A 19421-nucleotide genomic window follows, 5' to 3' on the forward strand; every position below is an offset into this window, starting at 1 on the left:
TACAGTGAATGCCATTCTTGTCTTTTGAGGCCAGTTGTTGACGTGGCATGTGGGCGTGGTGAGACGACCCCGGGGTAGGGCATTAGAAGAACACATGGTACAAATATCTGGGTAAAGGGAGAGAAATAAGCCTGGCCCTTGGCATTTGGGCAACAGAGTCTAGAACCACGGTGGTCCCATTATAAGAAATTTGGAGCCGTTCTGGGGGCTGCGGAGTGGTCAGGGAAGGGTGCGCAGGGAAGTGGATCAGACAGCAAAGATAAACATGGTGTTCTTTTACTGTACTCTCCACTGGGCTGTCCCTGGTTGCCAGGGCAACAGAAGCAGTGATGAAAATCATGCCTTTCGTTTAGTGGAAAAATCTGGCTCCTCCTCCCACCTCTTCCTTCTCCGATCGCCTGAGATCCATTGGGAGGATGGTCTTTCCAGTGATCAGAGACCCCATGTATCCCTTTTATGCCCCCCTCTTTGTTGGGTTTTTATCACCTTCTCCTTTCCAGCATCCCTGTATCCCCCCAGAGCTCAGCAGTCAGCAGTTGCGTAGGAGTTGGAGTAGATGGGGGGGCAGGTTGTGGACGTCATCACAGGGCAGGGTGAGCTGAGCGTGGGCAGAGATGTGGATGCAGGAATGACTGGCGCATGGGGAGGGCCAGGAATGGATGGGCTTGCAGAGCGAAGAGCTTGTTTCTGGGGTAGTGGGAGCCCGGGGTAGGAAGGGTAGATGAGATGGTGGAGGCCTACAGAGCTCAAGAGTTTGGACTTCGAGCTGTAGGAACAAGGAAGACAGGGGTTTCTTGGTTCATTGTGCCTTATGGTGAAAGCTAGGATTCGTTCATTCAGGGTTTGGCAGAGTGCGCTGGTGAGGGCCTGGCAGCTGGGAAGCCAGAAGAGGATCACACTGGACCTTGGTCTGGAGGACGTGGCGGTGGGTGGAAGGGAGATGGGCGTATGGAGGAAGATCTGGTGTTGCTGCAAGCCTGGAATCTGGGGTTTCAAGCAGAACTAGCAACGTGTCAGACTGGAAGCGAGGGTTAGGGTGGAGCCTGTGAGTGTGGAGAGAAAGAGGGATGTGTAGTTCAGAGAGGCCTTGAGGTGAGTGGAACAGAACATGGGGAAGAGAAGTGCTGGAACTGTGAGCCTCTGTGATTGATGGCAGTAGAAGCAGTATCTAGACTGGCCTGGGGAACTCGTGTCTGATTCACTTTTAGGTGTGCTACCTTCAAGATGGTGGCAAGGTATCTGGATGAAAATGTTTATGACAGGCAGATAATGTTTGTAGTAGAAGTCAGTTCGGGGAAGTGATCTGGAAGATTCTGGATCATGCGGCTGAAAATTACATGGTGATTAAGGTGACAAGCAGATATATCTCAGGGTATAGGACTGCATGCCTTCTATTTGTTTATTATCCCAGGGCCTACCAGACTCCTGGACTAGTTCTGTCAGCTATCCACATGTTCTGTCAATCTGTATGTTTTCTTGAAATTTGAATTTTGAGGTTATGTTTTTTTCTGTCTGATAACTGTGCTCCGATAGCATTGGTAAAATAGATGCATGTTTGTCTGTTTGCTTCTTGACCTTTGCCACAGTGTTCACGTACAGCCCAGGAAGTGCTGTGGAGAGGACTGCAGGTCTGTGATCTCCCCTGCTGTGCTGCTCATCATGTCTCCTTCCCTTTGGGAGTAGGAGCACCGCAAAGTCAGGGGTCCTTCGGTGACTGTGTGATCTTGGGCATACTACTCTAAAGGCTTCTTACAGTCTGAAGTCCTCAGATTTGGTATCTGTAACTTTATCTACCTTTGTCCAGGATTTTGACCCTGGCCTGGCTTTTGGAAGAAGCAGCGTGGCCTTCTTTAGTTGCTTGTAAGGGGAAGTAGCAGGGATTGTGCGCTGTGTCACAAAAAATAGGCCCAGTCTCTGGAGTGGATGAGTCTTCCCCGTACAGCCTCTGTTCCTTTTTGGAGCATGAAAACAATACAAGAGTGAACTTTACAGTGACCAGAATTTGGCAAACTGTGGCCCATGGCCAGATGCCTGTTTTAAATTTTTAAAAAAATTTTTTGGTGATTTTTATTTTAAAGAGAATAAAACCAAGCAAAATAAAACACAATAAAGCCAGTCAAAACAAAACAGTGTAAGTGATACAGGAGTTTGAAACAAGATAATAGAAAATCAACAATGGTTACCATAATGCCTCTTGCTGTCTTCAAAATAGCTGCCCATAAATTCAGAAAAGTAAAAATCAAACAAAACAGAAAAAATAGAACCAAAAAAACAATGAACACAATAAAGGACTTCCAAACAAGGTATTAGTAAATCTAAAATGGCTACCATAATATGTGTTGTTATCTTTGAACTAATTTCCCATGCTATTGAATATAATAAAATCAAACAAGACAAAACGGATTAAAACCCAACCCAGCAAAACAATGGAAACGATACAGGACTTCAAAACAAGATGGTAGGCAGTTAACAATGGCTACCACCTTCAGAAGTAGCTCCCCCATTGATGCTACACTGTGTATTGTTATCCTCTGAATAGAAAATCACACTACCAGCTTTAGGCAAAGTCAGTGAAACACTAAACACTACAAGCATTAAGTTGTACTGTACTTCATTAGCTATCATTGCAGCCTGTGTTTCTCTGGATCAGCTGGTCGCTTACAGGGGGAAAAGGTGGGGGCAACCTTGCCTCTTCCTGTCTCCCAGCCGGTGTGTCGAAAGGGGCTGGCATCTGGGTCTTTCCACAGTGGCCTGCACATGGTGCCAAATCGCAGGGAAGGCTTGTCTTCTTGCTGTCTTTTTGTTGTTCTCCCCGAGAGAATCTCTGAATGGTGCTGACTCACAGTAAAAGGCTGACATCTGGTTTTCTCCACAGCTGCCCATGCATAGTGTTGACTCACAGGGAGGGCTTGGCTTCTTGTTGGCTTCTTGTTCTCCTTTCCTGCAGTCTGCAAATGGCACTGACTCACGGGAAAAGGCTGGCATCTTGATGCCTGTTTTTTAAATAAAGCTTTATTGGAACCTAGACATGTCCACTGTTTACGTATTGTGCGTGGCTGGTTTCATGCTACAGTGGTATGATTGAGTAGTTGGAACAGAGGTTGTGTAACCTATAAGTTTAAATAATTTACCATTTTGCTCATTAGGGTATAAAAGATGCTGCGGGTGGTGGCTCATGCTTAGAATTTCAACACTGGCAGGCTAGGCAAGAGAACTGCAAATTCAAGCCTATCCTAGGCAACTTAGTGATTTAAGAGAGACTGTGTCTCAAAATAAAAATAAATAAATACATGAGGAAGGGTAGGGATGTAGCTCAGTGTGAAGGCCCTGGGTTCAAGCTCCAGCACCATATAGATACACAGACACACACACACATGCACACACACAAATATAAAAGTTGCCCATGACTTCCACAGGCCAGAGAATGACTTGGATTTCTGTGGGGGACACTTCCTGTGACTGTGTCAGAACTCTGGCTTTCTTGGTGATTCTGCACTTGCCTGCCTTTGTGATCCCATGAGGGGATAAGTGGGCATTTGAAATAGTGGATTATTAGCCTCAAAAATAGTAATTCTGTATTTGAGAAAATCCTTTCATTTTCGGCCCTTTTCCTGGAGGTAGGAGGGGTCCCATCCTGTGTCAAGGCCAGGAGCTCTGAGTTGCAGAGCCTCTGTAGGTTGCAGTTGTGGTCTGACATGCTGCCCTCCCTATGCCCCTGATTTCCCACCCTTGTGGAGGAGAGGCCAAACAGACCCAAACCCAGCCACAGGGCAGGAGCAGGCTGTGCCAATCCTGCAGTGTATTCCTCTCCACTATCTGTTTTGTCACTTGTGACCTCACTGCCGCCTTGAGTGCCAAGGCATTGAGGATGCCACTACAGAGATTGCCTGTAGCCCAGCCTGGTGTGTCTTCCTGCAGTCAGGTCTCAACTGTGCTACCAGACCTGGTTTGAGCCTCTGCCAGCTTGATGCTAGAGTCTATGTTCCTCCTGGCATCATTAGCCCATCTCTGTGGGCACCTAGAACCCCTTGTGGGACTGATCCTTGTGCTGTTTCCTTGGCAGAATGGCTGGCTGGTATCTGGGCTGGTATGAAGTTCTTACCTCTGCAAAACAAGGGTAATGCAGCAGTCAGGCTGCTCTGTGCAGGCCTGAGATAGGAAGTGAAAGACGTCAGTGGCAAGAGGAAGCCACGTGTTCAGAGCAGCAGGGGGACAGGCGTGGACTGAGGTTTATCCCCACTGCAGCTGGAAGGGTGCAGGGAGGAGGCTGGCTGTGGGAGGAGGAGGGACCAGACGGTCCAGAATAGCAAAGAGGACAGAAACCAAGCACACCCACAGCTGCTTTTAGGTGGTCATGGCAAACCTGGCTCTGGGAGCCTTCCTTCCTTCCTACCTCGCAGTATGCAGTCCCCAGAAGACGGCTGTGTCTGTTCATCGTGGGGCGTCTCTTCGGAAAGCCTTTCAGCTACCTTTCATTTGTAGAGTTTAGGGTGACCACATCCGACGTGGGTTTTCACTAGTGCTAAGACCAGCGCACAGACTTGAGAGTCATTTGTTTTTCTTGCCAGGTATTTGTTAAGGATGTGTCGTGTGTTGGGTACCATGTGAAGTCTTGAGGACACAGAGCTGGATACAAGAATTACATTGTGGTCGGGCAGGTTGGTGGGCAGTTGAGCCTGTCTTAATTTCATACGCACTTAGGTCATGCACCTCAGGAGAGCAGGTTTGTCTTATTTGTGGCTGTCAGGGCGAGGTACACAGCTTGGCACAGAGTGGGCACACAGATTTTACTTGGTTTGTCTTGGAAATGTGCAGGGGAGATCAGAGTAGAAGTCTTAGGTCACTTTGCTCATCACCGGAACACAATACCCCGTGCTCACGATTTAAAGGAGCAGTGCTTTATTTGGGCTCATGTTTTCAGCCCATGGGTACTCAGCTCTCCGGCAGAAATAGGATGACAGAGGGGTGTAGCAGAACAAAGCTGATCACACCATGGCAATCCAGAGCAGAGAGCAAAGGAAGGAGGCCATGCCACCTCCCAGTGCCTTCAACAGTCCCCGCCTTCTCGCAGCGAGTCAGCTATAAAGGCCAGAGTGATTAATCCACTGAGGAGTGTCACACCCCATTGTTGGTTGCCTTTTAGAAAGAGAAGAACTTGGGGCTGGGGATTTAGCTCAGCGGCATAAGCGCCTGCCTTGCAAGCAGGCAGTCGTGAGTTCGATCCCTGGTACCAATTAAAAAAAAGAAGAAGAAGAACTCATGGCAAAAAGAGTGACAAATTTGGGGGGCAGGAAGTGGACATGATAGGATCCATAGGTAAAGTGACTGCCTTTAAGGAAAAGAGAATGGAGAAGGGTGTGCCTCAGAGAGTCCATTGGTATTAATGCCAGGAGCCAGAAGTATGACCTGGTACCAGGCGGCATCAGTGACATTAAGGACAGCAAGGGACCGAGGTGAGGAGAAAGAAGATCCAGGCATGGCAGGGAGAGCAGTGAAAGCCAGTGCGGACAAACAGAAGCATCTCTGGGCTCAGGGTGAAAGCAGACACAAAGCTTGTGAATCGTGGATGGGCATGGTGACAGGGAAGACAGAACACTAGGCCCTGTTCTGCAGGTTTCTGTAGAAATGAGTGTGTCTGTGTATGACCAAAAATACCACTCGGTTATTTTCTTATGACCAGACAAAAGCAAGAAAATTAACTGTGGTTTGACATGATGGTTATTCTTTTCAAAATTTCTACTGTGGAAACCTCTGTAGGTGCGCAAAAGTAGAGAGAGGCGCAATCGTAACCTCGGTGCTTCTGGCACCCTCGGCCCTTTCCCTTGTCATGTACCCTCCACTCACTTTGTTCTGCTCCTCCTTGGATTATTTGGCCGCGGGGCTTGGACATGTAGCAGTTCATGCTAAAAGACATCATTGTGTATCTCTGCGTAATGGTGTCTCTTAAAAACAGGATCCCTGTGATATTATCACCCCTTTAAAAATGACAGTCATTGCTAAATAATACCTGTAATCCAGTAGGTGTTTCCATTTCCTCGATGGTCTCATCAAATAGAAAGCAAATTTGGTTTAAATTGGGCTGCAAACAAGATCCTTGTGTTCCATTTAGTTGATAAATCTTCAAGTTTCTTAAAAGATTGTGGCCATTCTTAGAGAATTTGTTTTGCAGTTCTGCATTTTAGCTTCATTTCACTTGCCTACTCTGTCCCTGACTGGCTGAAATCAGTGGTTTTCCTGAGTTTTGGGGAACCATTTTCATTATTTTGAGCATCCTTCTTTATCTCTGTTGCTTTTATGATTTCATGTAACTAGTCATGTATTCCTTCTCTTAATAAGCATTCATTTTACTTTTTTGTATTACTTGGGATTGAATCTAAGGCCTTTGTCCTGATCTATATCCCCAGTTCTTTTAAAAAATTTTTTTTGAGATGGGGGTCTCATGAAATTTCTAAGTTGTAGGCAGAGCCCAAACTTGAGATCCTTCTGCTTCAGCCTCCCAGAGTGTTGGGATAACAGATAAGCCAGACACCAAATCAAGCACAGAACTTCAACTGTGAAGACAGGGAAGGCCCACCAGAGTGGGTCACAGAGCAGGATAAGCAGTTTTCCTGGGTGAGTTGTGTGACTGTGACTGTTACCTCTGGGATGGCTGATTTGCCACGTGTCAGGGCTTGGAGCTCATTTACAGGCTGTCCTTGTGTGTGGCTGATAACAGGTCTCCCAGAAAGCCAGGCGTGGCCAGCATCACCAGCACATTTCCCAGCCCCCTGCCTGTGTTCTAGCAGTGGTGTAGCATTGATGTTGGGTGTGTCCTGATAACACTCTTGTGCTTGAGTGTGTACAGCCCTGAGAGCTCAAATGGTGACTTAGTTAACTGATGGATCACAGAGAGGCTAAACGAAAACACCAAAAGGGTGTTCTGAATTGATACAGGGCTTGGTGAGTACATGCATGCAAGTCAGATGTCCCCAGACCCTGTGGACTGCAGGTTGGACTGGGCTTTCTGTCCCTATCAGACTTCTGCCAGCCTCGGAGATGCAGGCCTCTTCTTGGTTTGCTGTTTTATGCAGAACTGCATGGTACTGGGCGTCTGTATTGTTGCAGTGCCAGTTATCTCTGTTGCTCTGGCCTGTGTTGCTGATAAAACTTTTAACTAATTTACATTTTCCTTTGTCAACAGTGAGACTTTTGTGTGACTCCTATGATACTCTTAAGTTTGCAAACGGTCTATGACTCTTATTGTATTTTTTGGTTTTTTTTTTTAGTTCAAATGCAGCTGTAGCGCAATTCTCGAACTCTGCTGGATCTACCTCCTGTGTGATGCTGGGCATCAAACTCAGGGCCATCACACTGGACTGCATCCTTGCATCCCTTTTTTATTTAGAGACAGGGTCTCTCTAATTTTCTCAGGCTGGGCTTGAACTTTTGATCCTCTAGCCAGAGGACTAGCAGGTGTGCACTGCCATGCCAGACTTGTCTGAGTTCTTTAAAAAAAATTAGTAAAATTTATTCTTAGACCCAAAGATCCATAATCTTTTAACTTCTCGTAGATCTTTATTATAGATTTAATGAAATAATACATAATATGTTAAGCATATTATGGTAAATACCACTGTCACTGAGGGCTACAGGTTTAGAGTTTGATGATACATTTTTTTCTTCTGCTTAAATGATCTTTAGTAATTTTGATACATGCACATATCAGATAAAACTTTTGAGCAACTTCCTGTGTGTGTTTATAATTTATGGAGAATACTGCTATACTAAGAATGTATGTTATGTACACTTTAAAACACAAAATAAAAATTAAATGATGTTCTTTACCTCTCTCCCCTCATGAACCATGGCTGGTCCAGCTGGAGGGTAGCCCCTCTTCCTGTATTCAGGACATGGCCCCAGGACATCCCTGCCCCCTCCCATCACCTATTGAGTCATTACCATGGCTGCTGATTGTCTCATCACGAAAGAGCCATCTCTAGCTCCGCTTCTCCCAGTCTCCGCCCTGTGAAGAGTCTTCCACCCTTGCTATCAACATGGATGAAGTCCAGTGTGCTCCATCCAGTGGCCTGCTGTTGGTAGCTCTTCAGTGGGATTTTGCACAACTGGTCACAACCTTTTCTTTGGAACTGTTTCTTCACCTGGCCTCTCGGCCATGCATGTCTGATTTTCCTCCCTCCCTGCTTCATGGATGGTTGCTTCTCGGATTCACATCTTTAATGTCAGAATGTGACAAGGCTGTGGAGCACCTTTTTCTGGCTCCCGTTCTCTCTGTGGTCCTCTCTTGGCTCATGGCTTCAAGTACCATGTGGATGTATGGTGTCAAAAATTTGCCTTACGGTAACCCTGTGAGGGGTGCAGCACCAGCCGTGAGTTGATCTTTTTTGATGCTCAGCGATGGACATCTGAAAGTTTACTCTACTGTTCTTTTAGTTTCACTTACGTTGGAAGGTTTTCCTAAAGAAAATGAAGAAAATCTGGTGCTGATGACCCCCAACTGTATTTTTCCACCCAGATCTCTCTTATATTGTAGTCTTATATTGCAGCTGCCTAGTTAACATTTCAACCTTGATATTAATAGATGCCCAACACTGAACATACTCAGAAAGAACTCTGGTTTTATTCCTGTAAGTTCTTCCTGTAATCTTGCTGTGCTGATTATGGGATACATTTTCCAGGTGCAAAATCCTTGGTCATGCTTAGCTTATCTTTCTTGTGGTCCTTTATCCCATCCATCAGGACTGGTTTTTTTTTGGTCCTTGGAATTGAACTCAAGGCAGGCAGGTGCTGTGCAGCTGAGCTGTGTCCATCAGTACATCTTGTTCACTCCACCTATATAATATATGTTCACAGTCTGACCTGTTGGAACTGCTTCTAGTGCCTTTACTCTGGTACACATCATTGGCATCTCTCTCCTGCTTTTCCTTCACCACTTACAGGCTAGAATCCTCCAAGCTGGTAGAATGTTCCCCTGAAGCAGAAGTCCCATCAAGCCGTGCTGTGCTCAGAATACTGTAGGAGCTTCTTCTCAGTAAGTGGTTCATGGGTCTCAACAACCTATATCAACAACCCCCAATTTAATATAACAGGAAGGGGTGGGGTGTAGCTCGGTGGTGGAGCACTTACCTAGCACGCTTGAGGTTCTGGTTTAGTCTTTGGTGCTACAAAAAAGGAAAAAGGAAGGGAAAAAAAGGAATATAACATGAGCTGTACAGGAAATACACATAGGTAATTTAAATTTTTCTGGTAAAGGAAAAGTGAAAACAAAACTGTTGAAATTAATTTTAATGATGCTTTTCATGTATGTTAGACAGCTTAGCATGTCAGAAATATTTTTGTTTCTCAACTCGATTGTACTGTTACATTTTGTGGTTTGCGCTGTATCATGCTCACAGTCTGTCTCAGTTTGGACCCACTGGGTTTCCTGTGCTCAGTGGCCTCACATGACTGGTGGCCACCATGCTGGGTAATTCGGATTCGTATGACCTGCTCCCACTTTGCCTCTGTTCCTGATCTCCTGCTGATCTTCTCTTGGAATTTTTTCTTTCCCAGCTTTATCAACCTCCTTAGTGCTCCTCAGGAATACTTGGCATTTCCTGTTCTAGGGCCTTGGCATCTCCAGTGACCTCCATTTGGAATGGTTTTTCTTAAGATAACCCCGTGGCCGACTCACTATGTCCTCTGGGCCTTTGTCTGGATTGGTCTTTTTAGTGGGCTCACCCCTGCCCCTGACATTCTCTAGCCTTGCCTGTATCTCTTCAGGCAGTGTTTGCATCTCCACTACTTAATATACTGCATACTTCTTAATAGTCTGTTTTTTTTTTTTTTTTTTTTTCGCTTTCCCCATTGAAAATCACTAAATTAGTTTTGTCCCCTGCTGTATGCCAGAGCGTAAAATAATGCAGGTACATGTAGCAGATGGGAAGAGGTTTGTTGAAGAATTAAATGGAATGAATTATTAAGAGTGATTATAAGTAAGAATAGTACACTTGTGTATGCTTTATTGTTTCAGAATATCTTGGTATTACTTAGCAGTTTGAAGTTACAGCTCAAGTTAGAATATTTCGAAAGACCTCACAAAGATATATGGATCCTCATGACAGAAAAATATCCTAGATTATACTTCTTAGATCTTGATTGTTGCTTTTTATAATCACATCCACCAGTCTCTGCAAAGTTTTTTGTTGAAATCTAGCTAAGATGTTTCACTTTTATCTGATGGCATTTAAATGTTCTTACAAACTCATCAGAAAATTTTGTATATTTTTATATGTTTAATAAATGGCTTCAAGACTCCATTTTGGGAGATTTTAAAATAAGTTTGGAATTCTCATTTGAGTGTGTGTATAGATAGGAGATTTCAGAGATGATGCTCCCACATGGAAATTGGCAACATAATCACATAATGGTGGAAATGATTTTCAAGAGCTTGTTTTTAATATGCTTTTTTTCAGGAAATAATGGCTTTCTCAGTCACTTAAAAAATTCCATCTTCAGTTTAAAGGAACAGATTAAATATTGGTTTGTTTGAAAATATTTGAGAAGTAATGTTTTACTGATAGGCATTCATCACAAAAGTGGTCAGCAAATTGGAATACTTGCTTGAGATTAAAAGTGTGGTCCCTGTTTATGTTAGGCAGCTGTCTTCATGCCCTGTTGTGGGGTAATCAGTGACAGGGTGGTCAGTGGATTCACTCCCTCACTCCTAAGAATGCCCATTCACTGGGTTGAAGATGGTGTCTTTGCATTTGCTCATCAGGGCCCCTGGATGCTGTGAAACGAAACGGCCCACCTGTCTGTGTGTTGAATCTCCTGCTCAGATCAAGCACCTCTCTAACTTAAACAACAGTGGCCTCTGCACACAAATTTAAGGAGTGTATGTGTCATGTATTAAGTGGTAGTGAAGCTTAATTTCTTACTTTTAAATAAAGAGACATTCAAAATCTCCTTCTTCTTCATGGATCTTCCTGAACATACTGGAGCAGAATTTCTTGTCTACATGGCTTGCCTCCTGGCCAACTTTTGCTTTGTGTGAGAGCTGAGTCTTATCTTTCTGTGGAACACTGAGCTGAGTTTTACTAATAGATGACTGCTGACTGATAGTGCTGGAGAATAGACCCATTCTCTGACCCCAGGAACATAAAAGTTACAGTTCTTGGACAAGGAAGTGGAGTTGCCAGATCTCTTTGGCAGCCGTCAGAGACATTTCTGTAGCAGTATTGAAGGCTTTTGCAACATTAAGGAAAAGAGCACAGTGGTCTTGATGCTGTTAATTGTGTGTCTTTCCAGTTCTTTCAGGTAGCCAATGTGATCACCGTTTAGCCACTGCCGTGTTGCGATTTAGGAAATGAATATTACTGTGCAAGCAAGCTGGTGAGGTGCCAGAAGAACAGCTGTGCAAGCTCAGGTGCCTGACATTCTTGAAAACAAGTGTGTCTTTGTGTGTGTGTAGGTAATACACACATATGTATGCACTTACATATTTTCAGTGACACATAGTAATTCTGTGTATGTATTGGAGTACAGTGTGATATGGTGTATATAAGGTAGAGTGATGGAGTCAGGGCAATAGCTGTGTTGATCATTTTGTACGTATCATTTCTCTGTGGTAGGAACATTCAAACTCCTGTTAGCTATTTTAAAGTATACGATGTGGTTGTGTAGTTACTCTACAGTGCTATGAAACATTGAAAGTGACTCTGTGCACCCAACTGCACCCATGTAATCATTAACCCCCCTCTCTCCACCCCTCCTCCGAGTGCCCACCCCAGCCTTTGGTACCCACTGCGCTATTCTTTACTTATGTGAGGTCAGCCTTCTAGCTTCCACATATAGATGAGCACACGTGATGTTTGTCTTTGTGCCCGACTTAGCTGCTTACCATAACGTCCTCCAGTGTTCTCTGTGCCGCTGCAGATGGCAGGTTTCATTCTTTCTTGGTGGTGGAGTAGAGTCATATCAAGTGCACAGACAGTGTTCTCTTCATGCTGTCAGCCGCTGGTGGACATCTAGGTAGACTCCATATTGAGCCTGCATGTGTAGATGACTCTTCAATGCTGGTCTTCGGCTGTAATGCTTAGGAGGGGGATTGCTGGGTCATACAGTACTCCAGTCCTATTTCTAGTATTTTTGAGGAACCTTGACACTGCTTTCCATAAAAGATGTACTGATTTACCTTCCCACCCACAACATGTGAGACTTCCCCCTCTGTGCCTCACTTCAGTGTTTGTCTTTCTTTCTTTCTTTTTCTTTTCTTTTCTCTTTTCCTCTCTCCTTGCCCCCCACCTTTCTTCTTTTTTCCCAGTACTGGGGATTGGACTCAGGTATTGGACCCTAATAGCATCAGTTGTTGTACACCATGGTAGGCAAGTGTTCTATCATTGTGCTACATCTGAAATCTTTTTCTGTTTTTCATTTTGAGAGTCCCACTAAGTTGCCCAGGCTGACCTTGACTTTGCCATCCTCCAGCTCATTTGCAGAGTGACTGGGATCACAGACGTGCATCACACTAACCTGGCTCTTTGCTGTTTTGTTAGTAGCCCTTCTAACTGGGGTGAGGGGAAATCTCACTGTAGCTTTGTTTTACATTTCCTGATGGTTAATGATGTTCAACTTCATCTTACCGAGTTTATCATTTCTTTAAATAAATGTTTGTTCAGGTCATCTAACCATTTTAAAATCAGATTATCTTTTCTTTTTCTAATGTTGGGCTGTCCAAGTTTCTTTTTGTGTTCTGGATATTGATTCCTTGTTAAATGAATAGTCTGCAAAATGTTTTCTCCCGTTCTGCAGGTTGTCTATTTGCTGTGATGTATCCTTTGCTGTGCAGAAGCATTTAATTTATCTTCATACCACTTCTCATCACAGAAAATGTACTTCTCTGTACATTGTTTCGTGGCTCCTGTCAGTACACTGAGCACTCAGACTATGTGTAGACAGTTGAGAAGCATGCTTCTCTTCTACCTTGGTAGTGTAGGAGCTAGGTGGGCTGATCCATCCATCCATCCATCCATCCATCCATCCATCCATCCATCGATCCATCCATCCATCCAGAGTTGTTTTTCTAGAGGCTCTGACCAAAAGTGCAGTTCAAAAGCTGAGCAGCCAGAAGAACTGTAGGCTGTGGCTGGGGAACAGAAACACTTTGTGCTTCATGCTGCTGCAGGGACAATTCCCCTGGTACCCTGGAGCCTGCATGGCTGAACGGAGCCTGAGGCTCATGTGCTGTCTGCCACACAGAAAACAACTGGCCCATGTGCACCTGTAGACTCTTTGCCTGACATCCTGTGTCTGTTTCTCTACCTGGATATAGTGGGTTTGGGAGGAGAAATGAAGGAAAAAGTGAGGGAGAAAGACACTTTCACCTGCAATCAGGGTTAAAGCAGGAAAGCATGTGACAGTGCTGTGGTAGCCAGAGGTTGGCGTGTGGAGTGGGAGTGTGTCTTAGAACGCAGGAAGCACTCATCCATCTTGTCCATGGCAGGGCCCCAGAGCCCACTTGGTCCTTTGCCCTATCAGGCGCTTGTTGAGCGTATGTTTGTGAATAAGTGGGTGTTCTGGGATAGGCAGGGCTTCACCTGGAAGCACAGTCCTGGCCTTAGAGTGGAGGAAGAGGTGATTTTTTGGGACAAGGAGGCCTGCATGCTGCTGCTCCAAGGAGGTGGATGTGGCAGAGGAGCTGCTAGCTCCCTTAGGAATTTGGTTACATTGATGCTTAACTCCTTCGGGGGCAGGTTCTCACAAGGATGGTGTAAAAGCTATCAGCTCTGGGGAAACTGAGACAGCAAGAGTTGGCTGGTGTGTCCTTCGGAGCAGCTCCCAATCCACTTAGAAACCCTGCTGGAGGCTGGGTGAGCACATCAGACAGCAGTGAGACATTTTCCTCCTGGGGTCTTGTGGAACTGAGCAAGTGAGCCCTGGAGGCATTCTGGGTTTAAAGGACACTGATAGAAGTAGCACATTGGTGGCTGAGAGCTTGGGGGTCACCAAGAGTGGCTGTCTCTGCCCGGGAGGGAACTGAGTGAGAGGGCACTTACTTTCTTCACCAAGGGACCCAAAAATTCAGCTGTGGAAAAAAATCTTGGAAATTAACCTTTAAAAAATTAACCTTTAAAACTGAATTGAATATAATGGGTGCTGATCCTTTTTCCTGTGATATGCTTGCACTCAGTTGCCCAGCCAGCCCGTCATCCCAAATGGAAAGAGTCTGTCATCTGCATTTTTCGTAACAGTGGATGTGGAAGGGACCGATAAGGGCACCACATTACTGTGGTTGGGTTTGGAGAATTCCTTAGCTGTCCTGGTCCATCAGGGTGGGCTGTCTGGAGGATCAGGTGACAAGATTTTGTAGGCTTCTTGGAAACGCCATACCACCTGTTGTCAGAAAAACTCCCATAAAATATCTCATCAGATAAAAAGCAACCTTTAAAACTGACTTCAGGGTCTCTCAGGTTTGTAGAGTATCCGACATACACGTGGTTGTTGGAAGAAACAGCACCAGACCAGACAGATGGCTCGAGGTCAGCCCTTTGGCCTTCATGTGTCACAGTTGAGCGCGGGTAGGGGGTGCTTGGTCAGGGTGGTGCAGCAGTTTTTGCCCCGGAGGACCATGTTGGTCCTGTGCCAGGTGTTCCAGGGGGAGAGCTTGTGTGTCCTGTGCCCTGAGACGAGCAGGGATCAGATGTGAAGACCTGGAGTTGTAGACACAGGAAGAAGTTGGTGGTTGGGGTGCCAGTGTTTAGTAAGGATATCTGATTTCACGGTATATAGTAAAGATGAATATTGCTCCATGAAACTTGCAGTTACATATGAAGAGGAAAGAGAGAGATAAATATGTACAAAGGCATGAGTGTATATGTAAAAATTCATGTTTATTTATTTGGGGTTTTTTTGTTTGGGTACTGGAGATCGAACTCATGACCTCACACTTACCAGGGAAGTGCTTGAGCCACTGAGCTAAGTCTCCAGCCCCTTATTTGTGTATTTTTGTGATACTGGGGATTGAACTCAAGCCCTTTGTATTGAGCTGTGTTCACAGCCCTTTTTAGTTTTTACTTTGAGACGATCTGGCACAGTTGGTAAGCTTCCCAGGTGAGATTTGAGCTTGAGGTCCTCCTGTGTCAGCCATCCAGAGTGCTGGGATTACAGATGTGCATCAGAAATCCCAGCTGTAACATGTATTTCTTGCTATGATTTGAGTCCAGAATGTTGAAGAAACATCATCCTGGGAGGATTTTCTTTGTTCTTTACATGGACAGTAGGTTCTGGCCATTTTTCCGAGGCCATCTCCATGGAGACAGATGTGGGGAGAGGGTGTTATTTCACAGCGTGACCAGAGCCAAGCTCTCCCAGCGTGATGCACTCTGTCTGTGGCTGCCTGCCTGCCCCTGACATTGCTGCTGGAGAGGGCTGGGCAACAGGGCTTGGACAGGTTCGGCAGGGTTAGGAGCACAGATCACCCTTACTGTCACCCTGGGGAGTAATTCCCTTGAGTGTGGTAGATCCAGCTGCTTCCCTCTTTTGCTGGGTCGTGGTTTCATGAGTCGTCTTGCTTTTTAAACACAGTTTATCTTTCAGTAGCAGACCTTTGCCACATAGTGCAGCCAGGGTAGTGTGCAGGAGGCTGTTCTGACTTGCTAGCACAGCTTCTAGTTTCCTGTTTCTCAGGTTCTGTGGGTGAGAGCTCTGGGGGGTCTCCAGGAGGCTGCTCCCTCTCTCCATAATTTCACCAGCATGCTCTCCTGCAAAGGAGCGGACCCTTCCTCCATGCTTCTAGCCTAGTTGCCTCCCCTTCTTCCAGCTGCACCACTGGCCTGCAGAGTGCTGACCCACTTGTCCTACCTCTATAGAGGTTTAAATTAGGACCTTTAATCTGTAAGAGGCTTACAGCTTGTTGGGTGGCCAGCTGCTTTGGTCTCCCATGTAGGCAGCGCTGGGCTTTGCCTGGTTGCTCTCAGGTTTAGGGAGTCACAAGGGTTGTTGGCTTTGTGGCCAGAGCTGTACGTTTGGGGAGACAATCAGTCGGGTCTGTTGTGACAGCTTGGGGTGATGGCATGTCCTTGTGATGCCATAGGAACCTTCAGTACTGTGGGCCTTGGGTGCTGGCCCTGCTTCTCCCGGACCCTGGACCTGGGACTGTGCCTACACGCAGTTAGCTCCGCAGGCTCAACATGTGTTGTCATCGCACAAATATGAATCCAGAGTTGTGTGCTCAGTCCAGGGCAGTGAGGAGCACACAGGAGCAGGAGAGTGTACCTTCCCTCAAGGCAAGTACTGCTTCTCTGAGGTTCAAGAGCAGTACGTGTTTAAATGCTCGCGCATCAGCAGATACGTGCACCATTCAGGATAGCAGTGTCAAGTTCTGAAGGAGGTCATGCAGTGACATGTGGTAGGGAGGGAGCCCTGAGAGGTCAGAGTTGGGCCTTGGATAGTAAGATTTAGGGCTGTGGGGAGGGGAAGAGAAGACAAGTGGGGGAATGGTTGCATGGAGGTGGGAGAGGGTGGCATCCTGCATGCCACTGGCCAGTCACTTCCTGAAGTAGTCCTAGGCTCTCCCCTTAGGTGGCGCTGACCCAGCACTTGGCTTTTCTCTCTCTTCCTTTGTGATTTCTGTGGTACACGTACTACATACCTGCTTAAGATACTCTAATGGATTGTCCCCAGAGGATGATGGTGTGGCTTCACACAGCCCTGTGGGAGAGGTGCTTCGTGTTGTTGGGTGCACTTTCTAGCACGTGAAGCAAGGTGTAAGGGTGTTAAAGGATGTGCTTGGCCAGAGTCTTGAGGCAAAACTCTGTGAATGCAGAAGTCTAGCTTGTAAACCACTCCTTTTACTGTGTGTGCACATTAGAGTCAACTGGGATCCTTGACAAGTAGCAGGCACATGGGCCTCCAGATGTCTGGGAGCCCCAGTCGATTCCAGCATGTAGTCAGGTCTAGGAACCACTGGCTTCCCCTCCATGTTGGGGCCTTTGGCTATTTGTCGGAATGCCTTTCTGTCTCTGAGTTATCCAGAGTGCTGCTGAAAGCCTCCTGCCTGTCCTGGGTGTGCCATGTGGCATCTGAGGGAGCACAAGCCTTCCCATCCCACATATCTGTGACTCCCTGAGTCTGAAGCTTGGGTATGAAGAGGTGGGTGGAGAAAGGGTGGCAGTCTCGGATCGGTGCTCCTTTTCCCTTTGAGCCTCACCTTGAGGACAGAGCCTGCTTTCAGAGCCCCAGAGACCTCTGACTGCGGTTTCTCACATCTTCTGCTCCCTTGGGCCCCTGACTTTAGCAGGAAAGGGAGAGGGTCACTCCAGGGCAGACAGACCTCTTCTCGATATGTCCTGTTCCTCTCCGTCTGTCCCCGGCTGAACCTGAAATGGACACGAAGAACAGTGTCCTTTGGGTGGCTGGGAACAGCACTAAATTTAGCAAAACTGTAGCTGATGGGGGGCCGGCCAGAGCGAGCCAAACCCAGCTTCGGGTAGACTAGATTTATAGTCAGCAATGCAGTCAGTGTCATCTCTGCTTGGGCATGTTCGAGGTTACACAGGATCTTTCCATTTCCAAAGCCTGGAAGCTATTAGGCCTACCCCAGAGGCCTTCCTGGTTCTGCCCCTTGTAGACTAGCAGGCCTCACCAGCACCATCATCCTCTGTCTGTCCGTCCGTCATGTGCCTGTAGCTCTTCATCTGTATCTTTACGTTGGGCGGATGATTCTTTTTTGCCTCTTGGCTGTGTGTTGCCAATCTTGACTCCAAAGCCCTGGAGGGCTGGACTTGAACTTTGATAGTTTTTTGTTTGTTTGTTTAGTAGCTGACATTTTGGTTAAGGTGACTGAGTCAGAGAAGGAACAAGCTAGGACATTCATGGAGCCCAGGTTTTGTGAGACTTTGTACCTTCCAGAGATATAGCTGGGGGATAGTGGTTTAGCTTTGAAGTGACTTTGGATGATGAGACTGGAACAGTTGGGGCATTCTCTGTGGTCAGCTAAGCCTTGTGAAGAGATAGGTTTTGCAGAGTTGGAGAGGGAGGTCTGTAGGTGATAGAATATCTGTCTTCTCCTTTGGGTCTTCCTCCTCCCAGTTCTTAATTCTGAAACTTCCTGGGGACTTCTGGCTTTTTAGTGTTGCTAGGAGACAATGACCAGCTAAATTTTATTCATCCTTTCCAAAGTGGATGATTGCAGTGTTAGACCAGGGCCTTGTTACTATAAGGGACAACCAGGAGCAAATTTGTACCCCAGCCCCTGTCCGTGTCTTCAGCAGATGTTTAGAAATACCTGAAATCGTTTTTTTATTGTCCCATCTGAGGCAGCAGGAAGTATTAGGGGTATGTAGAAGAGGAGACCAGATACACTGCTAAGTATCATACAGGTCACAGAGCAGCCCTCTCCATAGCAGAGTTATTTAGTCCAAAATACTAGTCTTACAGAGGCTAAAATCTTGGTAGAGGGAACTGTTTTACAGAAACAGCCTGAGGCTTCATCTCATCGAGTTGAGGCTGGGAGCTTTCTAGCCTTTGTTGTCTTCTCTTGTCTCTTATTCCCTGTCGGGCTTTAGTAGGAGACTTCTTAGCAAAATACTCCAGTGTCTTACAGTAATTGTATTTAGGAAGCAGGGTCACAGGCAGTTTCTCACAGATCTCATGGGAAGGTATTGTATGGATTCTTACCCTTTAAGCATGTACTTGTGTATTTTGGACCCATCATATGTGTCTTTGTGTCACTGTGTTCCTGTTGCACCAAAACAAGCTTCAGCTTTTGGCATATTTAGGTGCTGATACCATTAAATGAACTTTAAGGGCAACAGTGAATCCACTGCAAGCAGATGTCACGTGGGAATGATGGGATTCTAGCCTGGAGCTGTTTTCCTTCTCTCTGTGTAGCTGAAGTCTTTCCTCTGCCTTGCCCAGCTGAGTTCTGCTTGCTAAAGTTCTCTTAAATGCAGGAAACACATACTCATTGCCCTGGAGAACATGATACTGCTTCCCAGATAAAAGACTCAACCTGTTGCCAGATATCTCAGCCGCCCGTTGCAGTGCTCATCTGCCAGCACCTCCTCCTGCAGCTGGCAAGGCTGCTTCCAGCTAGAACAGGCAAGTGAGGAGTCTTCAAAGCACAGATCTTTGCTTGCCATAGATGGTTGTGGTGGTTAGTGTGGAATGTCATCCTAATCAGCCTCGGGATCCAACAGGGTGATGAAGGGAAAACAGCTCTGGGTATGTCTGAGTGGGTCATGAATTCATGGCCTTGGAGGCTGTCTGGTCCTCTGCCCTTCTATTCTGGCATTTTCCCCAGCTCTGCTTTCCAGCTTTACTCTGGAGCATGCCTTTCCACCATGGTGGTTCTTCCCTGGAGCCATGGACTGAGTTTCCCTAAACCATGAGCTATATTAAACCTCTCCTCTTTTAAGTTGTGAGTGTTGGGGTTTGTGTCCACT

Source organism: Cavia porcellus, unplaced genomic scaffold (assembly GCF_034190915.1).
Source record: "Cavia porcellus strain 051 isolate PalLab524CR breed Dunkin Hartley unplaced genomic scaffold, mCavPor4.1 scaffold_29, whole genome shotgun sequence".
Lineage (NCBI taxonomy): Eukaryota > Metazoa > Chordata > Mammalia > Rodentia > Caviidae > Cavia > Cavia porcellus.